This window comes from Harpegnathos saltator, unplaced genomic scaffold (genome assembly GCF_003227715.2).
Source record: "Harpegnathos saltator strain DR-91 unplaced genomic scaffold, Hsal_v8.6 scaffold144, whole genome shotgun sequence".
Taxonomy (NCBI): Eukaryota; Metazoa; Arthropoda; class Insecta; order Hymenoptera; family Formicidae; genus Harpegnathos; species Harpegnathos saltator.
Window position 1 is genome coordinate 1,090,001 of NW_020229922.1, and position 25,589 is coordinate 1,115,589.

At 48.6% G+C, this 25,589-nt stretch overlaps 1 pseudogene; it reads left to right on the forward strand.

Moving 5' to 3' along the window:
• LOC112590758 (zinc finger protein rotund-like) overlaps positions 1–25,589 on the forward strand; it is a 301,308-nt pseudogene that overhangs the window by 255,104 nt on the left and 20,615 nt on the right.

Below are 25,589 nucleotides of genomic sequence, written 5' to 3' on the forward strand. Positions count from 1 at the left end.
ACCCGGCACGGCTGCGAACCGGTAATTACGAGGCTACTCTTTAATCATTAGTCCGCCGAATTTTATAGCTAGTTACACTGAGGAGTTAAATGTACGATACCGATGTTGCGTTTTACGCGAGTAGACGAACTCGCAAGGACAACCGCAACGCTTTAACGATTTCTTTTTTTCTTCTTTCCTTTTTACTCCCCACTCTTTTTTGTATCAAAATATCCTTAAGGGTCCTCTAAAATATTCGATACGCTCCATTTTAGCGGTTAGCTTCCCGCAGAGAGCGCGCGGCCCAACAAAGAGCATTTTCACGGGGAAGGCCGAGGCGACGGTTCGTTAGCGACCGATCGAGTTAGACGACCACGATCGATGACCACGGGGTGTGCTCGAAAACCGTAGCGCGAGGCCGCAAAATTCGTGCTAACCCGCCCCATGCTCTGCCCCCTTTCTGTCCCTTTCCCTGCGGCTAGAACGAGTCGAAACGGCGCCATCGAACGCTAACGACGCTGACCCACTTTCCATGCTTGCGCCGGCGCGCTTGTTGCAGGAAGCTGTGACGCGCGGGGATGATGCGTTCGCCAGCCGTGACGCGCAATCCTGACGAATTCTCGCACGCACACGGCATTTTTACGACGACGGCCGTTTCCGTCGAGACTTTGTTCCGATTTGCGCGGAAGATATCTTTCTTACTTCATAGCCACCCCCTGCGTTCAGCTTGAAGCGCGACAAATCAAATACGAGCGATATGTAACGTGATGATTTCAAATATTGTTCCGCTTTCGTGATTCTCTCTCTCTCTCTCTCTCTCTCTCTCTCATTCGCGAACCAGGAAGCAATATTTTTTACATCAACAAGTGCCAACAAGGAATTATCACGATATCCTTTGTGGGGAAAAGCGAAAACAATGAAGATACCGAGGAGACGATCGATTCCGAAAAAGAGTCTCTTTGCAAATATTCGCATTTTTCTCTTTCTTCTTCGAGTATTTTTTTTTGTCTTTTACGACTGCCCATTTCGGTCAAGAGTACGACAAACTCCCTCTCTCTATTTTTAGCCACGTCGCCGACAGTACATTTCGCGATTTCCCTCGCGGGAATATATCGCACGTAATCCGAGCGTGTAGGGGACGAGTTTCGAACCAGCGCGGCGCGGCGAGTATACGGCGGGAGAGCGCGATTCATTTTGTGCGCGGCGTGAAACGGCAGGCGCGTTAGCCTTGATTTCAGCGCGGCTCAATTTCCTTCTTCCTGGCCCGCCCTTCGTGACCCACATTAAGACGCAACGGCCTGCGCTAAAGTGCCGGACGGTTGTCGAGGCTGTTTGTACACGCGGTACACGCGCGCGCCAACGTCGTGGTCGTGTGCGGAAAGGCTGTTGAATATTCAGGTGGCGCGAACCTCGAGCAGGCAGAGCAAACACGACGCCCCGTGATGTAACATACGAACGCGATACCCGTTCCCCGTCTGTGCACTCGACCGATTTAGGCATGCCTCGTGGTATTTAGCAGCAGCTAACCCTTTCAGAGCCCGCCACCTTCACTGATTGATCCGCTTCTCTCTTTCTTCCCTCTCATCCTGCTCCCTTCCTCTCCCCCCTCCCTCCTTCTCTCTCTCTCTCTCTCTCTCTCTCTCTCTCTCTCTCTCTCTCTCTCTCTCTCTCTCTCTATTCATCGTGTAGTATCGCAGGCACGGAAAAGAGACAACTTTTTCCGGCTCCTCGCTCCACTTCGTGAATTCGAATTCCCAGCGTGAATTTTCCGCCGAAATACTACATTAAGCCCAAGCCCTGGTCTTGTTTGCTCGAACCTAATCTGAGCGCGAGACGAGGATTAATTATATCAGGGTCTTTAGCGCGCATTAAACATGCGTGCATTTGACGACGGGAGTTCTCTCCTTCTCGCAGCATCGATCTGCTTCGCCATTGACGCCGCGCTTTTATTTCGCCTCTCGTCCTCGTTCTCCTCGGCGGCAGATCGTACGCCACGTCGGATCATATTCCGTATATACCCCTTCCGCGCAGCTGCTCTCCTTGTTTCACGCGCCTCTTGCTCTTTCACCTTCGCTACTCGTTCTCCTTCATCTCTGCCACTTCCTCTTTCGTCCCCTTTGACCCGTCGCTGTCTCCCTCACTCTCTCTCTCTCTCTCTCCCCCTCTCTCTCTCTCTCTCTCTCTCTCTCTCTCTCTCTCTCTTGTTCTCTCTTTCCTCGCCTGTCTGCCTCTTTCTCTTCCTCTCCGCGTAAACTCCGAGCAGGCCAAGAGCAGCAGCAACCCCTCGTCCTCGTGTGCCTTGTTACGTAATTAAATGACGGTCCGCCTGACTTGTTGACAAGCCTTGTCGATGTATCGAGTTAGCAACGAATTAAGCCCGTCCGCCTCGGCTCGATTATGGCTCTCGGATATCGGCGCGATCCAAAGGGGGGTGGCACTCTCGAGAACAGCCTTTGCTGCAAGCAGCAACAGCAACGATGACGGCGGCGGTGGCGGCGGTAACGGCGGCAGCAACGGCAGCAGCATCCGACGTGACGCTCGGCTGTCTCGCCGGAAATTGATCGTTATTCATTACAGGACGCTCGTCGGAATTTTCCTCGTCACGGCCATACCGCCGCCATAATTCATGCGCCAATTATCGCGCCCGGCATTATGCGCGAGAGACGGTCGATTAATGCCGCGCGACGCGAGATAAAGTTTTTTTTAATGCACCCTTATGGTCGGCCGCGATGCATCAACGATTTCCATTTAGTCCCCCGTTTGACGCACCGCGCGCGCGCGCGCACGCAACCTCTCATAGATGCCATCATCTCTGTACCGATGCGGCGCACCGGCAAGCGCGCGCTAATTAATAATTCAAACGCAGCGCGCCGCGTTTTATACCTTGCGTAACGACATAGCGGATTGCGGATATGATGATATTGAAAGTTTGAAAATCCACGGGATGAGGGAAGAATAATGCATGCGGTTATTAAGCGTGTTCCGTCAGCGGCAGCAACGGTTTTACGCCGAGGAAACCGAACGAACGAGCGCGATCGCGCGCGAGGTTTAACGAAAGCTCGAGTCCTTTTTTTGCGGCTTCATGCGAGAATTCAGTCCGCTTTCCGTTGCGTACGCGCGAACTACACCCCGGTGACTATTGTCGCTGCGTATTATAATATCTCGTATGAAACGCGCCCGTACGAATCGCGGAGGCAACGATGCCGCAGCTGGAAACGATGGAATTACCGATGAAAATCGCCGAGCGCGTATCGATTTTTCACCCCGTCGACTGTACATGAAACCATTAATTAACCAGACCAGACGGTACACACATTACAGAAGCTCGGGGATCTCGCGATAATTTCGCTAATCAAACGGTTTCTCCCTGGAGGAGCGTGTGGCTGATACGCGATAATCTAAAAGCGAAGGACACGCCGTACAATGAAGTAAATTGATTGAACCAGACGAGATCGGATAACTGATTGCCCGTTGCGTTCACGCTGCGGTTAAACCATCGTTCTTTCCTCGCTCCTATTTTCTTCTCCTTCTTTCCTTCTTCTTCTTCTTCTTCTTCTTTTTTTAACGCCTTCGCGCCCCGTGTGTTCGTCTCCTCTCATTCTCTCTCGTGCCTCTCTTTCTTTACCGTATACGTTATCGCTTCAAAGATAGACGAGCGTCTCGGAAATGTCATTGACTTATCAGACATCTCGGGTTTTATCGCGAACGATATATATATATATTTGACCGAAGAGCGCCTCGAAGAGAGAGAAGGGAAGGGAAGAGGGGGGAGAGAGAGAGAGAGAGAGAGAGGAAACCGGTCAATATAATCTCCAAATTCGCGTGCGCACACGTGTGTGCACGCGCTGTGCCAACACACGCGACCGTTATTCTGGACACGATGTACTCCCAACGTTCGCGGTGACACGAGCTGTTAATTAAGCCGACTTCAACCCAAGTTGTTGCTAGATCTATACGTGCAGCTTCAACCCTGCTCCGTCGTAGTTTCTGGCCCAGTCCCCGTTGTCGATCTGCTCTCCGCTATTCCGCTCTAACGTTCTGTCTTAACCATACCTCTTCAGTTGCAACGAAGAGACCAGACTCTCTTTCATGTCCGATGAAAACTGTCCGTTACCATTGCACGTGCGTGCGTGTCGCGGATACGCAAGAGTCGCGCGAGGAAATTAGCGATACCTGGTGTTGACGAATGCGTATTAACGATAACGTTATCCGACAACGATAAAATGCTCTCTCTCTCTCTCTCTCTCTCTCTCTCGCGAATATATCGCGTTCATCTTTCGTTTATCGAGGCATCGGGGATTTTCAGCTTTTCGAATAAAACAACGTTGATTTCACTTTCTCTCGAATTCGTTAATAATCTTTAAGACCGAAAAATGCTATCTTCTTGAAATGAACATGTTAAACTTGTGGAAAAGTTTTACGTCGAATCCTCGCACACAGAAATTCGATACATCTCATATCTATCAGATGAATGGGGTATATCCACGTCCTATTAAATTCAGGCATCACTGACCTGATTCGACACACGACAGCCGCGACGTCGTGTTGTCGAAGAGTGTTTCGCGAGTACTCGCAAAGGGGAAGTATTACGGCTTACGCTAGCCTCGTTATCCACTATTCGTGGGAGGAAGTTGGTGGTAAACGAACGGCTCGGCACACGAAGGTTGCCCTTCGCATACAATAGAAATCCCGAGCGGTAACGCGATTTCCTGCATTCCATTCATCGCCCTTTTCCCTAGCAACGCAGTCCATTCGTGCATTACTTGCCTTGTCCCCGACCCTCAACGAGAATAATATCCTCCCGCGCCATCATGGCGGCGGACCTTTGTGTCTTTGCAGCATCAGCAACGACGACGACACCGCGCTAGCGCTGTTCCTTCTTCGTAGCGGAGGCTCTGCCTCGGCTCTGCCTTCCTCATTATTTACGGAAGCGCGAGTTTCTCGTCTCCTCACCCGGCTGCTGGTAATAAGATGCACTTCTTTAAAAGATTCGCCTGCCCGGAAGCGACAAATTGCATTCACCCCACGGCGTCGCTCCCGGGGGTTACACCACCGCCGTTTCTAGCCTCTCCGGAGAAGAGACTCGAGACGGAACGAACGTGGTTAGCCGGAACAAACGTTAACCGGATGAAGCCGCAGACACGTCTTATCCGCGCGAGTCGCGTTTGGCGGCTGCTCTCTTTAGCGAGCTTCAAATAACGAAGTAATCCCTTGTCTCCCTCTTTCTCTGCTTTTTCGCTTCCTACTTTACGCTGGGTGTCAACGTTCGCAGGTAGATTATTATTGCAAGCGCGCGCGCGCGGCTGAATTCAGTCGACGGTACGGTTATTTTACAGTAATCGAGCGATACCTTGATGCGACATAACGGTCTTCGTGCATTTCCCCGTCGACTTTTTGCACAGAAATGGAGGATAATTCTTTATCTGTTCGTATAAGTCAGCCGGAGGAAGCGGATTACACGAGTTATCGCACGTATTCTCACATTGTATCGGTGTACCGGTATGTACCGGTATGTGTCTGCGCGTGGAAACGACACGCGGATAGGACCCTCGAACTTTCGAGGGCGAGAGATAGAACGAAAACCGCTCTCGACGGCGGAAATCCTCCTAGAGAATGTAGTTCCGTCGAAACTTCAGAACGGAGTATCCGGAGTGCCCTTGCCGGCGACATGCGTGATTTCACATCCGATCTCTCATTCTCGTTCGCCTCATCTCCGTGGAGCGTGGAGCGCGGCCACGACGAACGCGGTTGGCCGAAACGACCGTTAAGCGGATCGACCGATCGATGGGGCAGGCTTAAACCACGAATCGCCGGTCACCACCCCGATCAGCTCGGTCCAAGTGTCCTCCCGCATCCCGCGACTCCCGTCTCCCTGCCGGACTTCCCTCTTAACGAAGTATCAATGTTACCACCCGCGGGATTACGTATTCAGGACCCGGTGTTGGTCGGTGTACATTGGCGGGTTCGGCGCTACGGGCGGACTGCAGTCGTGAGCCAAGTGGAAGCGGCCGAGAGCCATCGTGCTCGGCGTGGCGTTGCGACCAGGGGGTCTCGGGACGAAGCGACGGCGGGTTGGCAAAGGGAGTGGTAGCAGAAAGGCCAGGAGTAATGATGTTTGTTTAGCTCTCAAGGAGGGACCACGACGGGGGTGGAAGATACGGGTTTTGGCACGAGGATGATGGGTAGGGGACGCGAAAGACCGTGCCCACGGTCGTTTGGCTCTCCTCGTCTCGAGGCTTCTCGCTCTCCGCAGCATTCTCCTTCTCCTTTTCTCCTCCGTCTTGCCTCCTCTATATCTCTTTCCCTTTCTCTCTGTCTGCCTTCGTCCCTGGCTCTCTCTCTCTCTCTCTCTCTCTCTCTCTCTCTCTCTCTCTCTCTCTCTCTCTCTCTATTCGCTATCTCTCACCTTGTCTCGCCATCTGCCGTTTCTGCTGCTGCTACTTGCTGTCCTCCCCGCGCCGTCATTCCGGCCGTTCCTCTCATCTTTCTCCCCGGTCCTGGTCCTCGCCTCGTAAATTGAAACTCCCGTATGTTGGCGTCCGTGCATCTGGAGCTCCTTAGGAGTTAAGCTACGCAAATTAGATTTTCTGCTTAGGAGCCAGAAGTACGACTCCCCCTTTCCCTCGGCGCTCAACTCTTCCCCCCCTCCCTTCACTCTCCACCCCTGACGACTCCTGAGAGACCATCTCAACCGTGCGCAAACGTTCATTCCTCCTCATGGATATACACGACTGCCATCTCTTCATGCCCCAAATCTTTGCGTTTACGTCACTTCAGCCTCTTTTTTCATTTCTCCCCGTATTTTTGTTTTCACGTTCTCTTACTATTTCTCCCGGTACCTCTGTCGCTCTTCAACTTCCATCCACTTCTCTCGCCACTGCTGCTGCTGCTGCTGCTTCACGTCTTTGGTCAATATTATCCGCGACGCGTCGGGGAACGTCTTAATACCTTTTTCTTTAATCTAGATTTGCCCCCGGTAATGGAAGTGGCGCAATTTTTCTACCTATAGCCCAGAAAATTCCTTCCACCGTGCTGGCAGAGGGTTCTCTCCTCGTTTTGTCGACGTTCGTTATGTACGCTCGTTCCTTTATGAAATGGAATTTGTTGGCTGTTTGCTAGATCCCGGCAAATGTTTGCTAACAGATTGTATCGTTTAAGCTATACATGAGTCGCCATGGCAACCGTGGGTCATCGTTAAATAGTATCGCTTTGCGTGGATGTTCGCGAGAATTCCACGCAAACTTCGTATTCCGCCGGATGTCAACAGTGTTTTATTTTTGTTTTTTCTTTTCCTTTCCTTACTGAAAAGCCAATTTGCCGAGCGAGTTACTGTGCGTTCAATTTTGCGATCGCTTCCGCGTCTTAAATCACAACTAGACTCCGTGTTGAAATGTTGAAAGATCTATCGATTCTGTAATTTTAATTTTCGCCAAATTTACGCCGCTGATTCGTCGATTGAGTTGCGAGCCACGAAAAATCCAAGCGCGACGCCCGTCATCTCACGCGCAGATTCTCATACGCGACTTGACTTGAGAGTTAATAGCCTCGAAGTAACGCGATAAACGCAACCGACGTTTAACCCTTTCTCTTGCGCTTCCCTTCCGCTGAGTAAACGCAGATTTTCGAGCCGGAAGAAACCCCGCCAGCACTACCGCCGCTGCCGCGTCCGCTGCCATCGCCGGAGCGACTAAAGTTCCTCCGCGACTTCGGGTCCCGCTTACTCGCCTCGACGGAATCAACGGCGGGCGAATCACCCGTACACACCTCCCCCCCTCCCTCCTCCTCCTCTCCCTCGTGCTATCCGACGAATGGAAATAACAGCGAAACGAGAGAAGCGGGAAGAAGGACTTTTCCGATAATGGAGAGCCGGAATCGTGCCATCGCACGTTTCCCCGTCGCGTCGTCACATGGCGTGAACGCGAGCGGCGGGCGCAGGTGCATTGGAAATTAATTTCGGCTTAATGCCGCGTCGGCACCGCGAATCCTCCGACGTGACGACGAATTCCCGATGCCGTCGAGACGTGATATTCTGAATCTCGATCGTGAGATTCCTCGAGCCGGGCCATTAGAGCAAGTTTAGCCGGCGCGTCGCCGTCAGACCGCGACTATCTTATACTTTCCGCGTTATTGATGCCGAAGTACGGTCAGACCGACACACCTCGATCGTTCAGCGTGCTCTTTGTGACGACATCGTGGGAGGCAGAAGTTTGCGCTGCAAGAACTTGATTAATCTCTCTGTCAATTTCGCGCTGGCGCGAGAGGGAGCGAGATAGATAGGTCGTTATTTATCCGCACTCAAGCAATTACTTAGCGCTACAAGGAAAAATTAACGCGCGCGTGCGCGTGATTTTACATCGTTTCAATGGAAGCTGAAGAAGTTATACGGACTTGTCGTCGACATGGAACTTTCGCATCTCTTCGAAGTTTGTATACGATCTCGCCGAGTACTCGGCGATTATCTCGTGGACAGAATCATTGCATTGTCGCGATGATTTAAACTTTGACGATTCAATCCCACGTTGATTTCTGCCCACGCGAGGATATCGACGCGCTCGGCGTGACGACGACATCACGAGAACAGGACGGATTTATTATCAGAAACGTTGATCGATCCGCTCGGCCGTTCTGCCGCACTCGCGGAATTTGCACGATTTTCCACGACGGCAAACTTGTCGGCGATTCGAACGAGGCGCTGGACTTTCGGGTGGAACATTGGCCGCGCTCAATTCCTCGGCCTTTGGCTTCCTGAAATAGTTCCTGAAATAGTGCGCGACCCGGAGGCGCGTGTAATAAACCTAATTCCACATACTTAACGGGCATACCATCTCCGAGAGAGACCGGCCACCCCCCCCCCCTCGTTCCCCGACGCGTGGCCGGTGTTAAATTCGCGAGTAATTTCTACGTACGTAGAAGTAACCGGCGTTATGTGATACCCGACCGATCCTTTATTCTTTAATAGGACGGATGATAATAGCCCCGTTTATCAGGATTGCATTAACTGCCGCGAAGTTTCCGCCGCCACCGCCGGTGGCAATTCGATATCTCCGGACGAGAATAGCCAATTTAATTTCGCGACAGGGAAGTAAAACGACGACTACCCATCCATTACGTTATAGAATGACGTTATTGATTGCTCGCAAAGGAATGCGCGCTTAACATCAATCTGATCGAGCGTATTTTCGCGTATTTCTCTAAGCGGCAAATTGCACTCGGCGAAATCACTCGGAAGAATTCACTTTTTAGAACGTATGGTACGTGCGAACCATACAACGCACTATGGAATATTTGGATTGAAAAGCTGGCCGAAAGTCGATTCTTTTAAAGTTATTCTCCTGCTCTACATGAGTGACTATCCTAGACAGTTGAATATCTGCGGAATAATGGGCCGCTGTGCTTTTGTTCATCCGCGATAACACGAAGTGGTTTGGTTAGTCGGAATTTGGACGTTAGAAGTGGTAGCGCGAAATTTTTCGTTATGGATTGTTTCAAGGGAGGTATGAAGAAACGTTTTAGACTATATTTATTACAATTGAATTGTTATTCACGTAGATGTGCGATTTTATAAATAGCGTTCAATAATGTGTCTTTTTGCGTTCTCGATGTCAAACTCGAAGAATTTAGTTACACTTCAGGGTGTATCCCTGTTACGTTTCTTGGATGATATGAAAGAGTAATTTCTCCGGATAAAATATCAGAAAGAATTAGCCGTGGAAAACGCGGATGTAGTTTTAGCAATTACTTTTGTTTCCTTAAACATAAATTAGGTTTTGTCCAAAATTTATTTAGATATGAAGTTTCCTTTGGTTTCTTTTTGATTTTTTTTTGCTTCCTTTTGTAATATGAACATAATCAACAGATTTTTACTAAATTCTGACCCGTTACTAACAAATGTGAGACCCGTACCAAGAGAGAAATCTAAACCATTTTTAAAGAAGAAACATTGATATGTTTCTTCTCACTGACCGCACGCCAAGAAGAGGAGATATTTCAATAGATGAAAATGATGTTGATTCTGAGGATGGAATACACTCATTGGATGAAGAAATTTGGAGTTGTCTAGTTGAGTACTTATCGATGCGCGATATTATGCTTTCTTAATTATTAAAATATTCTTACATATACATTTGCACTTTATTTCATGAAAAACTTATACGGAATCTTTATAATCGGATCATTAGTAGCAAGTTTTCAACTGAAATTCGTTAAAAAGTAATTTTGGCCAACTTTTTCGTACAAACGTCCCACTGTGCGACGTTGTCGAACTGTTGTCTGCTTTAACACGTAAGGCAAATAAGAGATACGCCCGTCGAGCGATACGACGGCGTATCTCGTCCCGCGTTTCCCCGCGGCGCGCACTCCCGTTAAAAACACGAGCGTCGCGTCGGTTATGAAAATTATTCTCGCCGGCGATGCCGGGCGTAATAATTGCGCGCCGTGTGACAGTAAGCTGCGAATACAACGGAGATCCGTCTGTATGCGCCGCATACACGATGGGCCGGCCACCTGGTATCCGCCGTTCTAATGTCCGCCATAAAGCGACGACGCGCTTTACGAGAGTCATGCATGCTAATTGAAAATCGCGCCACGCTCCAATTTGTCGTGCGGCTTTAAAACGGCCCGCGCGACTCTTCCTCGACGCCTCGCTAATAAAGTCCAACGAAAAGGATATCGCGATCGACGCGTAGCCCGCGATTGCGTCTCTCTTTTCGTCTCTCTTCTCTCGATTTTCTCTCGCGATCCACCGCGCGGAGCGGCTGGGACGGGTTATTTTCGGTCGCGCAATTAATCGCGATTCGCGGCAGACACCAGGCCCGCGCGTGCAATTTCCATCGACTCCCCCCCCCCTCCCTCCCATGCACTGTGTTCTCTGACGACGAGGGTCGTTTCTCTGTCGCAGGTCTGCGGGAAGGTGTTCAACAACGCATCGGCGCTCACGAAGCACAAGCTGACGCACAGCGACGAGAGGAAATACGTGTGCGTGATGTGCGGCAAGGCGTTCAAGCGGCAGGACCACTTGTGAGTACAGACTAGCGTATATCTCGTGAAAATATCAACGTCGTACACTCGAGTAGAATTTTGCACGCCAAATAATATATAAGCTCCCGCCTAGGTATTGTAAGATTAATGCGTAGCTACTCCATCATGCCGCGTCGAGTCGAAATTTAGGTTAATATCGGTAGCTCAGCATTATCTCAATAATAATTATAGTTTTGTGAATCTGATTACATATATACTGCTTATCTCCAGCTTATGTTCGTCAAACGTTCGTTCAGATCGGAGATCTCTCGTACAATAAGTGATTTCATGTACCTGAAAGTATATGATGTATCGCTGTCCCTTGCATCTCGGCGTCCTGTCCTGTCTAGTCCTGTCCTCTTGTCCGTTCTGCTCTTCCAATTTAGTCCAGGCTCCCGGTTGCTTCATCGTGATATTCCTGACACTCGTGTAGTGACACGATCCGAACCATAAGACGCATATGAACACAATGGTCGACTTTGCGCGAAAGGCGCGCAATTTGACGCGCGCGGACAAATCGTAACAAGATGGCTGCTACACTTTAACCGCACCTTGTTGCATTTACTGCGCTTGAAGTGAAGGTTACACTCAAAGTGCGTGAAGTGCACTTGAGAGGTGCAGACCGTAGTTCGACAATTCACCATGTTCAGTGAGGACGCCACTCGCTTGGAAGTACGTGAAATATTTGAATTACATAGCGAGTGTTGCAATTCAGGTACATCCGTACGCGTACGAGACGTTTGAGCGATGCAGAATAATCGGCAAGGATAGAGCTACATTCGTCGGTCGCCAGCCGCTATTCTCCAGCAATCAAAACGATATTCGCGCATAGCGGCCGAGAGGTAACAATCAACTTCATCATTCGAAATATCGCCACGGTCGAAATTATCGGAACGTCGCTCGCACGTCGCGTACTGCTCCGCGTTCTCGGACTCCTTATGTTCGAGCGATCGAACGTACCGCGACGTGATGTATGTATATCACTGCGTTATTTATAATTCTCACCAGGTAATTGAACTACTCTTGCCGGCTCTTGAAATGTTTAATCGGGCTCACGTACGTGCACATTGTCAGCATCGCGTTCGCTGATATGCGTTAACCCAACCTAACCTAACCTAACCTAGCCCAATCACCAATCGAGCCGTATCTACGCGAGGATCACTGCGACAAGTGAATATTCGGAGTACCCCGACCCGAAACAACCGGCAATGAGAATGCCGAGCTGGAAAGTTAGGACGAAGGATGTTGATGCGAAAGAGACTGCGATACATCAGGTATATCAAATTATTTATTATGCAGAAGTTTTCGTGGTATTAGCTTTCATCGTACGTTTTGAGGATGACGTGCCTACTAAGGCGATGAAAACCATGATATTCTCGATCGAATATTGTTGACGCCTCGTTGACAACATGTTTGTGTATTTACATTGCTGCGTTAATCTCAACGTTGCCGAGTCCGTCTCTCGTGGTCTTCGCGTACTGATGACCCTTGCGTCCTCACACACGATCGTATAATAAACATTCGACCTACCCGCCTCTTTCGGATATTTTTATCCGTTTCCGCGAAGCAGCCGTCGTAGTAGCGCATATTGCGAATCCGACTGTGCTGTAAAACGGGAACGAGAAGAACAACACTCGGCTGGAAGCTTAAAGGAAAACGCTCGCGCTCGCGGCACTGAGTCGTTCATTATGTTCATCAAAGCCTCTCTCGACGCTCCACTTCGGCAATGGTGCACGCATATATACGACCATACAGGTGTGTACGTGCGCACACGGCGGTATGTACGTGTATATATACGTATGTATCTCTCTCGCTACCTCGTCTTCTTTACTCGCGCGCTCGTAAGAAGCCTTCTAAGCTGCCTCCAAGTGCCTTCTTAAGACCGGTAGTTGGAGAAATTTCTGCGCGTAGGTATGCCGAAGTAATCCCTTAGATATTTCCCTTACGTAGAACCTAGTTGTTCGAGTATTAGACGAGAGAGAGAGAGAGAGAGAGAGAGAGAGAGAGAGAGAGAGAGAGAGAGAGAGAGAGAGAGAGAGAGAGAGAGGGAGGCTTGTTTCGGCACACACAGACTTTTATATTAGAATTTCTTCAAATTTACGACAGTAATAGTCTCTACTGGGAAAAATGTGCTAGCAGATATTTATCTTTGTATCCGGAGTCGCACACTTTCATCGTGAATTTATCATAATACCGATAAAGCACGACTGTGAGAAATTCAAAAACAACGCCATCAGTCGTCGGGAATGCTCACTGTCGTTGGACAGTACTCGGAAACGTGCGTATACGTATTCGCGTGTGCAAGATCGAATAGATTCTTCGCGGCTTGGTTTATATGCTCTTTCTTTCTTTCATTAAATAAATTATCCAGCGTTTGTGGAATCGTTTAACAAGCTTCACGGACGAATAAAGCGCATCCGAAGGAGAATACAACGCGTTCGATTTTCGCGACGAGAAATTACCGTCCTGCACGACTCGGTTGGTATTCGGGGCCGCGAGAACAGGCCGCAACACCGGCGAGAAAAATGGACGAGCGCGATATAGAAATCAAGAACAAGGGGCGAGAAGGGACGGAGCACAAAGGCGAGTGATGGAACTATGGAGGCGGACTATGGCGAGGATAAGGATTCAATTCTTCGCCGAGAACGGGCGAAGGAATAACGCGGAATCAATAGAGGTCGGTCTCGCGACTGGAAAAAGAAAGAGAGAGAGAGAGAGAGAGAGAGAGAGAGAGAGAGAGAGAGAGAGAGAGAGAGAGAGAGAGAGAGAGAGGGAAGAGGGAGGAGGAGTTTGGTCGTCGTGGTGTTGTCCGTATCGGGTCGAATGCCTCGGCCAGGTTGAACTCGTTGTATTTTTCCTGAAAGACGTATCCCTAAATCCCCTCCGTCGCCAACCTGCCCGATATCCCGTCGCTCTTTCACCCTTCCGCTCTCCTCTCGCTTGGGATTCGTCGCGCGACCAGCGAGGTCTATTCCACACGGACAGTATTTTTCTTTTCTCTCCTCACCGCTTCCTCAATGTCTTTTCTCGTTCGGCTTCTCCACGAGTTCGGACGACGCGCTCAATGCGAGCCGCCGGAAGGGTGTAAGGAATTACTTACGTTTCATCGCGAACATCGGGCTTGCAACTGCCTCGCCGGCAGAAACTGGCCGCAGCCTCGGTTTTCCGCGTTTTTCACTCTCTCCTTTCCGTTCCACCGATAAATGATAATAGCGTTCAATCAGCCTAAATGGTAACGATCGCGCCGAGGGACGGGCGTACCCGTCGAACTTGAACCGAGTTTTCATCATCACTTCTCTCTCTCTCTCTCTCTCTCTCTCTCTCTCTTCTCTCTCTCTCTCTCTCTCTCTCTCTCTCTCTTCTCTCTCTCTCTCTCTCTTTCTCTCTCTCTTTTTCGCAAACAGTTTGGTTCATTTTTATTATCCGACAGTCTCTACGAGCGGATCGCAATAAATTCCGGGCTCAAAGTATATCAAACTGCTATTTCGATCCATTTCGTTTATCCGCTGTAGCGAGATAGTGTTATTTTATTTGCCGCGTCTACGTCGCTGCAATGCCACAACCTGTTTTCAGGTTTTCGTATTTATTTGTTGCGATAAGTTAAACGTTTGTTTGTGTCCGTTCTGTCGCGAGCGCCGCTTTTGGGCAATATTCCCTCTGTAGCCAGGCTTCCGTGCATTCGCGGGCGCAAGTAAACGAACCGTACGATACTATCTCATGCGCGAAATCGCCAAGTCCTTGCCCCAGTTCCTGTTTTTCGCCGGGAGCTGCCGCTGTCCCCATCTCGAGTACCGACTGCGCGCGATCGAAAATACCCGCCGAGTTCTTTCTTCGCTCTTCGGAAAACAGGCTGACTTCCGTGCGCCGGATTTACATCATCGCCGCGGGAGAGAAGAACCACTTAGCGTTACAAGCTGTTTCTTGATAAAGCGCGTATCGGCAATTTTACGAAACCGCAACATCCCCACGATCGATGTTCCCCGTCGAGAGAGATTTTATCATATTAAGAGTTCGGGATAGAAGAAGAGAAAACGCGAACAATAATAGGCAGCCTGAGCAATAATACCGTGCGCAAAGATTTTACGGTGGTATGGTGAGAGAGAGAGAGAGAGAGAGAGAGAGAGAGAGAGAGAGAGAGAGAGAGAGAGAGAGAGAGAGAGAGAGAGGGGGAGAGGGAGTGAGGAAGAGAGAGAGAGATTTTTAGGCTCCTTTCACCGTTTGAATAGAGTTTGAAACTTAATTGAGAACGGGGAAAAGTCGATACGAAAGTCTCGCCGTGCTTCATTCTTTTCTTAAGAATTGACAGATCTGTGCAGCCGCGCTTTCTATCCTTCTCCCTTCTTTCGTACCCCCGTCGCAAATAGGTGCTTCGTTGTGGATCTTTCATCGAATAACAGTTGCCTTAACGACTCTAGAATTTCCCTTTTTTTATTTTATATGCAACACGCGGATATATCGAGGGAGGATATCACTTCGAGGAAACGGAAAATATTTCACGTTAAGACACGCGCGTCATGACCGTTATTAAATGTTATTATTTTTCTACCATAATTGGAATTTTTCAGACAAAGGAATTTTCGTGATTGCACGTATAATAATAATGATAAGAATAATAATAATATAATAATGATAATAATTTAACTGCAATTATTGAGTTCTTAGTTTGCAAAAAAGCAAAGTCCTCTTGAAGTTTCCAACTTTATTGGTCCGAGTTACCTTCCGTAAGCAATATGAAAAAAAGAGGAAAAGACGAAGATAATAGTACGTCGTCTCGAATTTTGTTCGTCGAAATCGATAGACTTCTACAACGCTACAACGACTTCAGCACTTCTCAGATTCCTTGCCATACCGTACCGCCGCGTTGTAAGTTTTGCGAGATATCGCCTCACTACTTTAGAAACTTCACATACCTTGATATGTTTTAAATTTTGCTGTTTCGTGAAAAGATAACAGAAATATTTAAAACGCTCGATTAAAACATCTCGAAATATATTTTATTATAATAATTATTGTAGTAGATTTTCTACGTCGTCACTTTTTTAGATATACTTTTAGATATACTTTTCCTTCAACTTCATAAATTTTAATGAAATTTTGTGTTATAAAATGCACGTCCGTCGAGCGGCTTCGAATTGATTATATTTATTATCTCGTTAGTGACATTACAATGCGTAAGATTGTACGCAACGGTCTATTTGTTAAAACCATACAAATCGCGGATCTAAATCGAGAGACAAAGGTCGCAGACGCTTCGCTACTCTTTCGCTCAGCCTTGAAAACTTGACGGACTTTCAAGACGATAGCTCCTCGATTTCTCTGGCATCAAACAAGGCGCCATTGTACGTATCTCGGTGTATTTCTGTTATCGAAGTAAATCCACGTAGTCCCTTTGCTGAGTCGGAGCGCCACCGCGCGAAATAAGGAACGGAAGCGCTTACACCTCGAGTGGAATTCTCTTCGAGAGCTTTTCTTCGAGCGGAGGTATATACCGGGGAGGACCGGTCGTTTCTTCCCCCGAAAGGGATTTGCGAGGACGTCGGAACTAAAAGGGAGGAGCGACAACGCGAACAACAGCAAGGAGGGAAAACTGCTCCTCCGAGAAACAAAGACTTCCCTCGCGGTAGCGTGGTAGCGTCATCGTGAGCTTTATTTTTTTTTTAAATGTGTTCGATATTTCGATGATTGCTTCCTTGTATTTCTTACTTCTGTAATTTCAAGTGGGTTCTGCCACATCTCTGACAAGAGAACGAACGGTATCGACAACGAGGCGGACTGTTTTCTTTGTCTCTCTAGAATTTCTACAACGAAAATGTGCGACATTTCTGTGCACGAGAAAGATATTTTAACTTATAAAATATCGAAATAGGTATATCGATGTCAGCGAAATTGATTCACGAAATGGATTAAGAGTTAGAGCTGATCCAGTCGCAACTTTGGTAATGGGGAAAAAATATTAAAGGAAAAGTATATAGTAGCTTTTTCGTTAGTAGCCTCATTAAGCTATCGGGGTCCAGGCAGAACTAATCGAGAGTTGATAATTAGTGCTGATTTAATCTCCGTCCTCTCAAGTAAAATTCTGCGCGTGCTCATCGACGTAGACCTCTTTGCGCGAGATCCAATTAAAATTTTATAGAGATTCTCATTGTGCGCCGGGCGGCCGCGCTGGTTCATAATAATTAATAATAATTTCCTCGTCGTCGAACTCACCACGTAGTGACGTGTAAGATACTTGAACGTGTCTCAACTCGAATGCCTTTCGTCTCCTCTCTCTTTCTCTCTGAAAAATGATCGTAACCAAAATCACACTGCTTCAAACTACATTTTTTCTCGGATATTTTCACAATCCTACGTCGTTATAGACGTTACGTAGGTTGAAATATTTTCTCGCCGGATACTGATTAAATAAAAACACGATAGTGGCGGTAACCGCGAGCGGAAACTGCATACAAACCTTGAAACTATAGCTCGCTGTATGACGCGAACGCTTGTGCGACTATTGTTCCAGCCGAAATTGTTCATTCCGAAAAATCGTGTGTGTCGAATACTCCTATTTTCGCGATTTTTCAACGGAAGTGAACGGAACCGTCGAATTTATCTTACTCGTGCATATAATATCGTCGATTCGTCCGGAATATTTTATAATTTCCATACGATAGGGATCGCGCGCGAGGAATAACTGTTCGGCTGATTAGCGCACACGATCGTTCGAGTGAAAGAGTAAGAGTAGGATTTGCCTTTAGATTTCCCTCGTTTCCTTTGCGCGTTGTTCTCGGTAAAAACAAAGGGAAAGAGCAACGCACGTGCGGTCGACACGTCCCAGGTGTTCCTGATTATCTCCGATTGGAGAGAAAGAGAGAGGGAGAGAGACAACGCCGACGGCTTCGCCGATGGCGAAGTGAGAGGGCGCGGGCGGGTCACCTTAAAAGTTGGGCAAATTAGCTTTTACAAATTAAACCCTCCCCGCGGCTCCAACTTTACCGTGGAATTTAAGGGAATCCGTTCGTATATCGATAGACTATAAAACTTCGGCGGATAGGAGTGCCCCCGCGTCTCTTGGAAAATTTACTGGAAACGATATCCCTTCCATCGGGCTCCTTGTCCCCGTATCCATACGACTTCTTTGCGCAATCCACCGGAGGTTGCCACTGCGAAGAATCCGACGAAAGATGTCCACGCTCGAGATCTCGTTAAAGTTTCAACGAACAAGAGAGAGAGAGAGAGAGAGAGAGAGAGATGTTTTCTGAAACGCGATGGAAAAATTTAATGTAACCGAGACATAACGTCCTGGCAGAAATATCAGTAATTAACCCTCGTTGCTAATTAACCTTGATTGACTTTAAACGAGACTCGAAACAGCGACTGACGCGATATATAATTTTACTTCGAAGTTCTAATCAAAGATAATGCGTGTCGAAAAAAAAAATATATACATATATCTATATCATGTATTGAATCTCTCTTTCTGTCTCTTTCTCTCTCTCTCTCTCTCTCTCTCTCTCTCTCTCTCTCTCTCTCTCTCTTGCTCTCTTCCTATCGTTCTGCTACCTCGCGCGCAGATATTGATACAAATAAGAGGCCGCGACCTGTTTGCAATTACATCCGGATAATCTAGTTTATTTCAATCAAGATACAGGGCGCCATTATTTCGTGTCCGTCGAGCCGATCGATAATCCTGCAATTGTAGTCGTGAACGGTCGACTATGCAATCGTGCGGTAATCATAAATTTTATCGAGAACGCGATCGCATAATCCCCGACATCGCGAAATCGCGCAACTTGTTGCACGTCGGACGTACACTCACGAATTTTCCACGCCTTTTTCTAACGTTCCTACGGAAAATAGCTAGACTCTCTCTCTCTCTCTCTCTCTCTCTCTCTCGCTCTCTTTTTCTCTCTCTCTCTCTCCCCCTCCCTCTCTCATTTCCTTGGCATCTCATACCATGGAGAGGAGAGAAGAAAAAGAGGATAGTGGCACAAGAGAAGAAAGAGGAGGAGGTATTCACCGAAGCGCCTTCGCGAACGCGTTAAGCGCACGTTTTGCCTCGTCGATGTCAGCCGGAATATCGGGCAAATGGAGTGGATAAGTCTTTAGGCGGGCCAGCGGGCGTAAGGACAGCACACTGGGGATGAGTTTAGATGTTCCTCCTAGATAAGACAGGAATCGTGCCCGACGGTATATGGGATTTCCGAGCCGGAGTAGATCGCCGATATAGATAGCGGCGTAATCGGCTCGACATAATTTTGGCCGGGCACTAAAGAGCAGGTGTATGATCAGATTTCTGTGCCCTTGGAGCGTATCCGCGAGTTCTACATATATGTAGCGCGCGTCGCCCGAGACGTTCTTATGATTAATGCTGGATGCGAGAGGAATCCGAATGCGGGAATATTACCGTGTAGGATATAGCCGCTGCGCGATATTTCCCGGCGACCGAGACGCGTGTCACGGCCGTCGATTTATATTCCGCTTGAAGCGCTGCGCCAGCGCAGGTGATATTCTCCCTCCGCCGTCGCCATGGAGGATGACGGATTTGACGAGCGAATTTCCGCGCGACGTTAACTATCGCGAGTGGTTAAGCGTTGAATCGTTGATTCTCGCGAGAGCGTGAGCTTCTCCGCGTGAGTTCCCCGCGACGCCCCCGCGGCGCCCTCCCTCGAGATTGATCGAGCGAACGTTCATTCTTCCGTTGCAGGAACGGGCACATGCTGACGCATCGGAACAAGAAGCCGTATGAGTGCAAGGCTGAAGGATGCGGCAAGTCTTACTGTGACGCGAGGAGCCTGAGGAGGCACACGGAGAATCATCATGCCGGCAGCAAAGTTAACGAGAGCGTCAGTCCTAGCAGCCCCACGACCGGGCCTCATACGCCTAACACTCCTGGAAGCAATCCCAGCACACCGAGCACACCTGGTGCTACCGCCACAACGAATAGCGCACACACGGGTCTGAAGCAGCTACTCACCGCTGAAGCCCCGCAAACGCCACAATCGAAGGTGAGTCTTTATCCTTTTCTCAAGACGTTCCGCTCGGCAGCGCGTTCCTGGACTCTCGAGCTTCGAATCGCGATGAGGGGTAGGTTCTCTTGATTCTCTTGATGATTTTCGCATGACAATTTTACGAAGCGAAATTTCTCATCGCGCGGCTTGAACTCGGCAGTTATTATTAATGATATAATGATAGCGATGGTTGATATTTTCATGCAGATTTCTCACTCTGACGCGAGTGAGTATTTAGTGACATGGGAAATTAAGGTTTCCGATTTCGTTCGAGATACGATCGCGGCTACTTACGCGTGTAATTCGCAATTACGGTTGCACTTAAGCGTATTATTAAGCTGGTGGGCTTACGAGCAAATTGATTTGTGTCGTGACACGAGACAGAGGGCTTGACCCTCGCATCCTTATTGTTCCTGCCGATCCGGCGGCTCAACATGCCGCGCGCTGTATATTTCACGATTGAATTTTCTCGAAATTGGTCTGAAATTGCCGCGGCCGAGATGGGTTTAAGAGCTTACAGAGCGAACCTTTCAAAGAGTTGGTCAGCGCAGGACGCGAGGTCCGAAAGACGTAAGAGGATTAGGTGGCTTTTTCGCGATTGCCGGGGGTATGTCGCGCAACCTGTAACTAAAACGCCATTAATTTCTGTATCGCCTTTATCATTCAATTTGTCGACTCTCCAATCTTTTTAGCCGGATTTGCTTCGTTCGTATCGAACTCTCGTATAACGATACGTAATTAAGAGGGAACATACGCGTCTCTGATGGAGAGAGGAGAGGAGACAGATAGATAGATTGGTAGATAGGTAGAGTGAAGGGCGCAGGAAGGAAGGGAGAGAAGATGAAAGAGAAACAGAGAGAGGCTTCAAAATGAAATCTTCGAAGTGAAGATGATAATTCCCACTTGCAGAGATCGTTAATTAGAATTTGAGTCGGGATTGTTGAGCGATATGGAGCGGAAAGTTTCGGTCTTTCGAAAGTGTTCTCTCTTCGTTTTATCTCCTCAGTGTGGATTTAATTTTATAGCTTACTAGCTTTTGGTAACTTTCATTACCCGCAACGGTCCCGTCCATCGAATATAATGCACGGCGATAACGAACTTCAGATCGCTATCTCGTCGATTACCACAACTATCTCGCATCTCGCGATTTAACTTTTAACTTTTTCGCGGAGACGAACAACGTCGTTTCTTTCGAAACTGATGCAGATTGCAAGTGCATATTACATATTATAGGTACATATTGTTTCAAAATCACCAAAATTATATGAAGGAAGAAAAGAAACGATATTCTGTTGACAAAAAGATTTCGCAATTTCGCAAAGCAGGCTTTATGTATACTGTATCGGAAATTGTTGACAAAACTCGGCTTATAAGGATTCAAGTTCAACGATATTTGCGGAATTAATGTAACATCAAAATTTCGACTCGCTTGAATTATGAGCCTTTTCGCGGCAGTGAATTATATCCCGCAGCGCTTGAAATCGTTTCACAGCCGCAATTTTAACCCGATTACCCCGGCATTCTGTCCTCCGTTTGCTTTCCAATGGCGTTTTCCGAGTCGTGCTACACGTCAGTCCCTCAGATGCGGTAAAACGCAGACGCGGCCGTTACGGTATCACGTCCGTAAACGTCACATACGTGTCCGTCGGCGTGGCTTTTAAACGTTACCGAAAGAAAGTCGTTAGTCCCAATTCCAGCCGCCAACGTGGCCGTCGCAATTAAAGGACGCGAAGCGGAAACCTCGCGCCATCAGGAAAGCCTCCCTCTCTCTCTCTCTCTCTCTCTGTCTCTCTGTCTCTCTGTCTCTCTTTCTCTCCCTTGTCCTTTCAGTCGTCCCTTTCGCCTTCATCCTTTCTCCTCTCCTTTTCTCATTCCCGGCCGTCCTTACCACCTTTCCGCGAATTCGACCGGCACGTAGGTTAGTAGCTCGCTGGCAGGCGGTTTATTGGCTGCGACCCTTGACCACGTAGGGCCGAGGTGAGACGGCTGCACCCTGGCGAACCATTGTCGGACGATAAAAGGGCGCGCGGGAAAACGAACCGTCCACGATGAACGAGGAGCCAGTGGGGGTTCCGAAGGTGAGACTACCCTCCGTCTTCTCTTGCCTGCTCTCTACCCTCCCCCACCTTCTCCCTGGTAGCACCCTGTCAGAGCCGGTGGAAATTAGTTCTCGACCGTAGAGCACGGAATTATTGCCGCTTTCAAAGTCGCTCGCCGCGCTTACATCCGACGGTGGGCGAGACGGGGAGAGGGGGAGAAAGAGAGAGAGAGAGAGAGAGAGAGAGAGAGAGAGAGAGAGAGAGAGAGAGAGAGAGAGAGAGAGAGAGAGAGAGAGAGAGAGAGAGAGAGAGAGTTAGTGAAAGATGCGAGGGAGAGAAACGCGCGCGTGTTGTGGAGTACAAGAAGAGAAAGGAGATGAAGAAAGCGTGAAAGGGGAGAGAATGAGAGAGGAACGTCTATGCCGGGATATATGTAGGTGTGCGTGAATCGTGCGCTTTCGTGTGCGTCTGCTGTGAAAGGTAGGTGGGTGGGTAGTTAAACCGAGACTACGAATCTACGATATTGAGTTAGAAGTAAGGCGGCCCGGCCGAGGCTGAAGTGGGGGCTAATAAAATTTGATGACCGGGAAGTTCGTAATGAGAATGAGACGCGGAAAGGAGGTGGGATCGAGAGAGGGTAGAAACGAACGAAGGAGGGGGAGAAAGAGAGAGAGATAGAGAGGAGGGGGAGGAGGGAGAGGAGGAGAGAACGAGATGGAAGTGGTCGGCTATGAAAACTTCTCAGACATAGCAAGCCCGCGATTTATGATATTTCATCGGACAGCCGCGGAGTCCGGAGAGTAATCTTTTGTAGTCATTAATTTTCTTTCGCTACGTCGTCGTAAGTTGCAGCCACCTTTGTCGGAAACGACGCAGCTGCGGATATTTATGAATTTGCTCCCGACGCGTGAAATTTAATCAACGCGCGGATGCCGCGTTAATTACTCACCGTAGCGTTCTTGTGTGTTGAATCTGCTTACGAATTCTGTGACGTCGATCTGCGATCGGCCTGAAATGCCCGTAAATGAATCTACCTCGGAGAACTCGAGCTTCGTGCAGATTTTAATCAGTTTTTGAAGCGAATCCTCGTCTGGTCCTGTGCCGAGCAACATTTCAAATTGAGGACATTGATTCTTACGGAGAAAAGGAAAGATAGATGGATAGAGAGAGAGAGAGAGAGAGAGAGAGAGAGAGAGAGAGCAGCTTGAAAGCTAATATTTCTCGATGATTGTACCTTAAATTACCTTCGGCGTATCTTTAACCGCAAATGCGCTCAATGAAACATGCACCGCGTGTATCTGAAATTAGCCTGCGCCAATCGACGCCGCTCGCATTTGCAAATGAGACTGACTCGATGCGCGAAAACGCCCAAGAGGCTATCAGTACCGTCATCGGGCTCGAAATTATGCCAACCATCGTGAGATTGCTCGTTGTGCGAACCGGGGAGTCATCTCGCGCGCGCTTCTTCGCGCCTCTCCTTGACGGTCTCGAGATCTCTCTCGCTCCTCGTTCGAGTCGGTAACTTCGTGTACGTGCCGCGTTTGGGATTCCGCCGAGGACCCGCCATAAACTCGTCAGGGCACAATCGCGCGTGCGAAAGTAGAACCACGAAGCGCGAGAAGTAGGAAAATACGAGAGTAGAGAGCGCGAGTCGCGGGCGGACGAGGCTCGGGGAGGGGGGGGGGGCGCCGTGTGGACGAGAGTGAGTGGCAGAGAGGTGAGGTTGGCGGATGAGGGTTTATATACCGGATGAGGGGAAGCGAGGAGGAGGAGAGAAGTGGCTTTCCGACGCGCGAGCAAGCCCGCGATTTTCCCGTCACGTAGGGATGCGAGCTCGACTAGACGAAGACGGAGGGAGACGAGGACGACGAGGACGAGGACGAGGACGACGACAACGACAACGACGATGACGACGACGACGACGACGATGACGACGACGACGATCAAATTTGTTCGGGAATTCGAAATCGCTGAGACGGAACGATGGGTTGGGAATAAAGTGTATGCGGCAGTCGAGTGTGTTCGTGTCGCGCCCTAGGAACCTTTCAGTGGGTTCGCCGCGAGCGGCAGAAGGGACAGACCGGGGGAGGAAGAGTGATTCGACATCAAAAGGTGTCTACCGGTCGTTCAACCGATTTCGATTCGCGCTTGCGAGAGGCGACCGCGTCTGTGGAAAAATCACGGTTATCGCCCCGGAAAATCACTGTCTCGCGCTGAGGAGTCGCGGGCTAAGTCAAAGGACGTAGCTGTGTAGGGCTGTCCTCGAAGATGGCGAGTTCTTTCTTTTTGCCGGATGCGGCATAAGAAAACGCGTTAAATCGCGTGTTGCATGCGAGTCTTGCTGGAAAATTGCGAGCGCGAAGCGCGTCGTTCTCCGCATTGTTACGCATTCGAGTCCGTGCGAGAGAGTGGTGCTAAGTGGAGAATTTCATATACACCGACGTTCTCCTTCCTCGAGTTTAGAGCGAATTTCCGGAACGTTGATGTTGAGACGATAAAAATTGGCGCTCGACTCCGCCGATATCTGTATCATTAACCGGGAACGGCTGCCGTAATATTTAAAAAAATGTCGAGTTAGGTAAAGGGATTTGATTGATGTTATTCGACGAATATGAAAAATGAAATCCGCGCGCAACTAGTCTTGCATAACATGACAAAAATGTCAATTTCGTACATTCGTTTTATATCACGTTCTTTTATTCCCCCCTCTCCCCTCCCCCGCCCCTCTTGTGGAGTGAATGTATGCGCACGAAGGCGTTCATCCGTGTATTTGCAGCCAATTACCGAGCACACATCCATCAGCGCGAACGGAATTTCCAGCCGTGTAAATATTTGCCCCTACGCCGGAAATGACGGAATTCGATCTTCATGATATCATTTTCGCGGATTTCCGGGCGGATCCTTGACGAATCATAATTACGTCAAAGCATCGCGCCGCTTGAAAACGTTTTCTCGCCAACGCGTCGCGCACGTTCGCTACGTTTGCTACACAATACAACAAAATGCCAGAAAAGCATTTTGCACAAATACGTGCAATTAATATACACATCCGTTATACCTGATTCGAGACCACAGCGATTGCTATTTCGGAAAACCAGTCGGATTGGAACACGCTGGTCCAAAAGCTATTTCTTTCACAACACTCTTTGCGATAAATACTATACAGATTTAACATTCTGCGAATGCTTCAACAGAATATTAATAACACAAAACATGCTCTCGCGCATATATTTGGGACAAGCGTTTTTCATGTAAAATATGAAAGCGTTTTATATATACATTTTTTGCACATATTAAAACGACAATGGCGTGAAGCCCTTTTCATCGATTAATATCACTGGAGATATTACCGCTTTTAGCCTTTTTTATTTGTTTAATCAATTTTTTGGCATTTCTGTTTTTGACAAACGCGAGACGTTTTAATGTCTGACAGTCGGCTTTCGCTTTAGAGCTTCATTTGCGATAAGAATTGTTGATTCGTCTTCTCTCAGTAGCGTTGAAAACTGGGTCGAACAGTTGTGAGAGAGAGAGAGAGAGAGGGGGGGGGGAGGGAGAGAGAAAG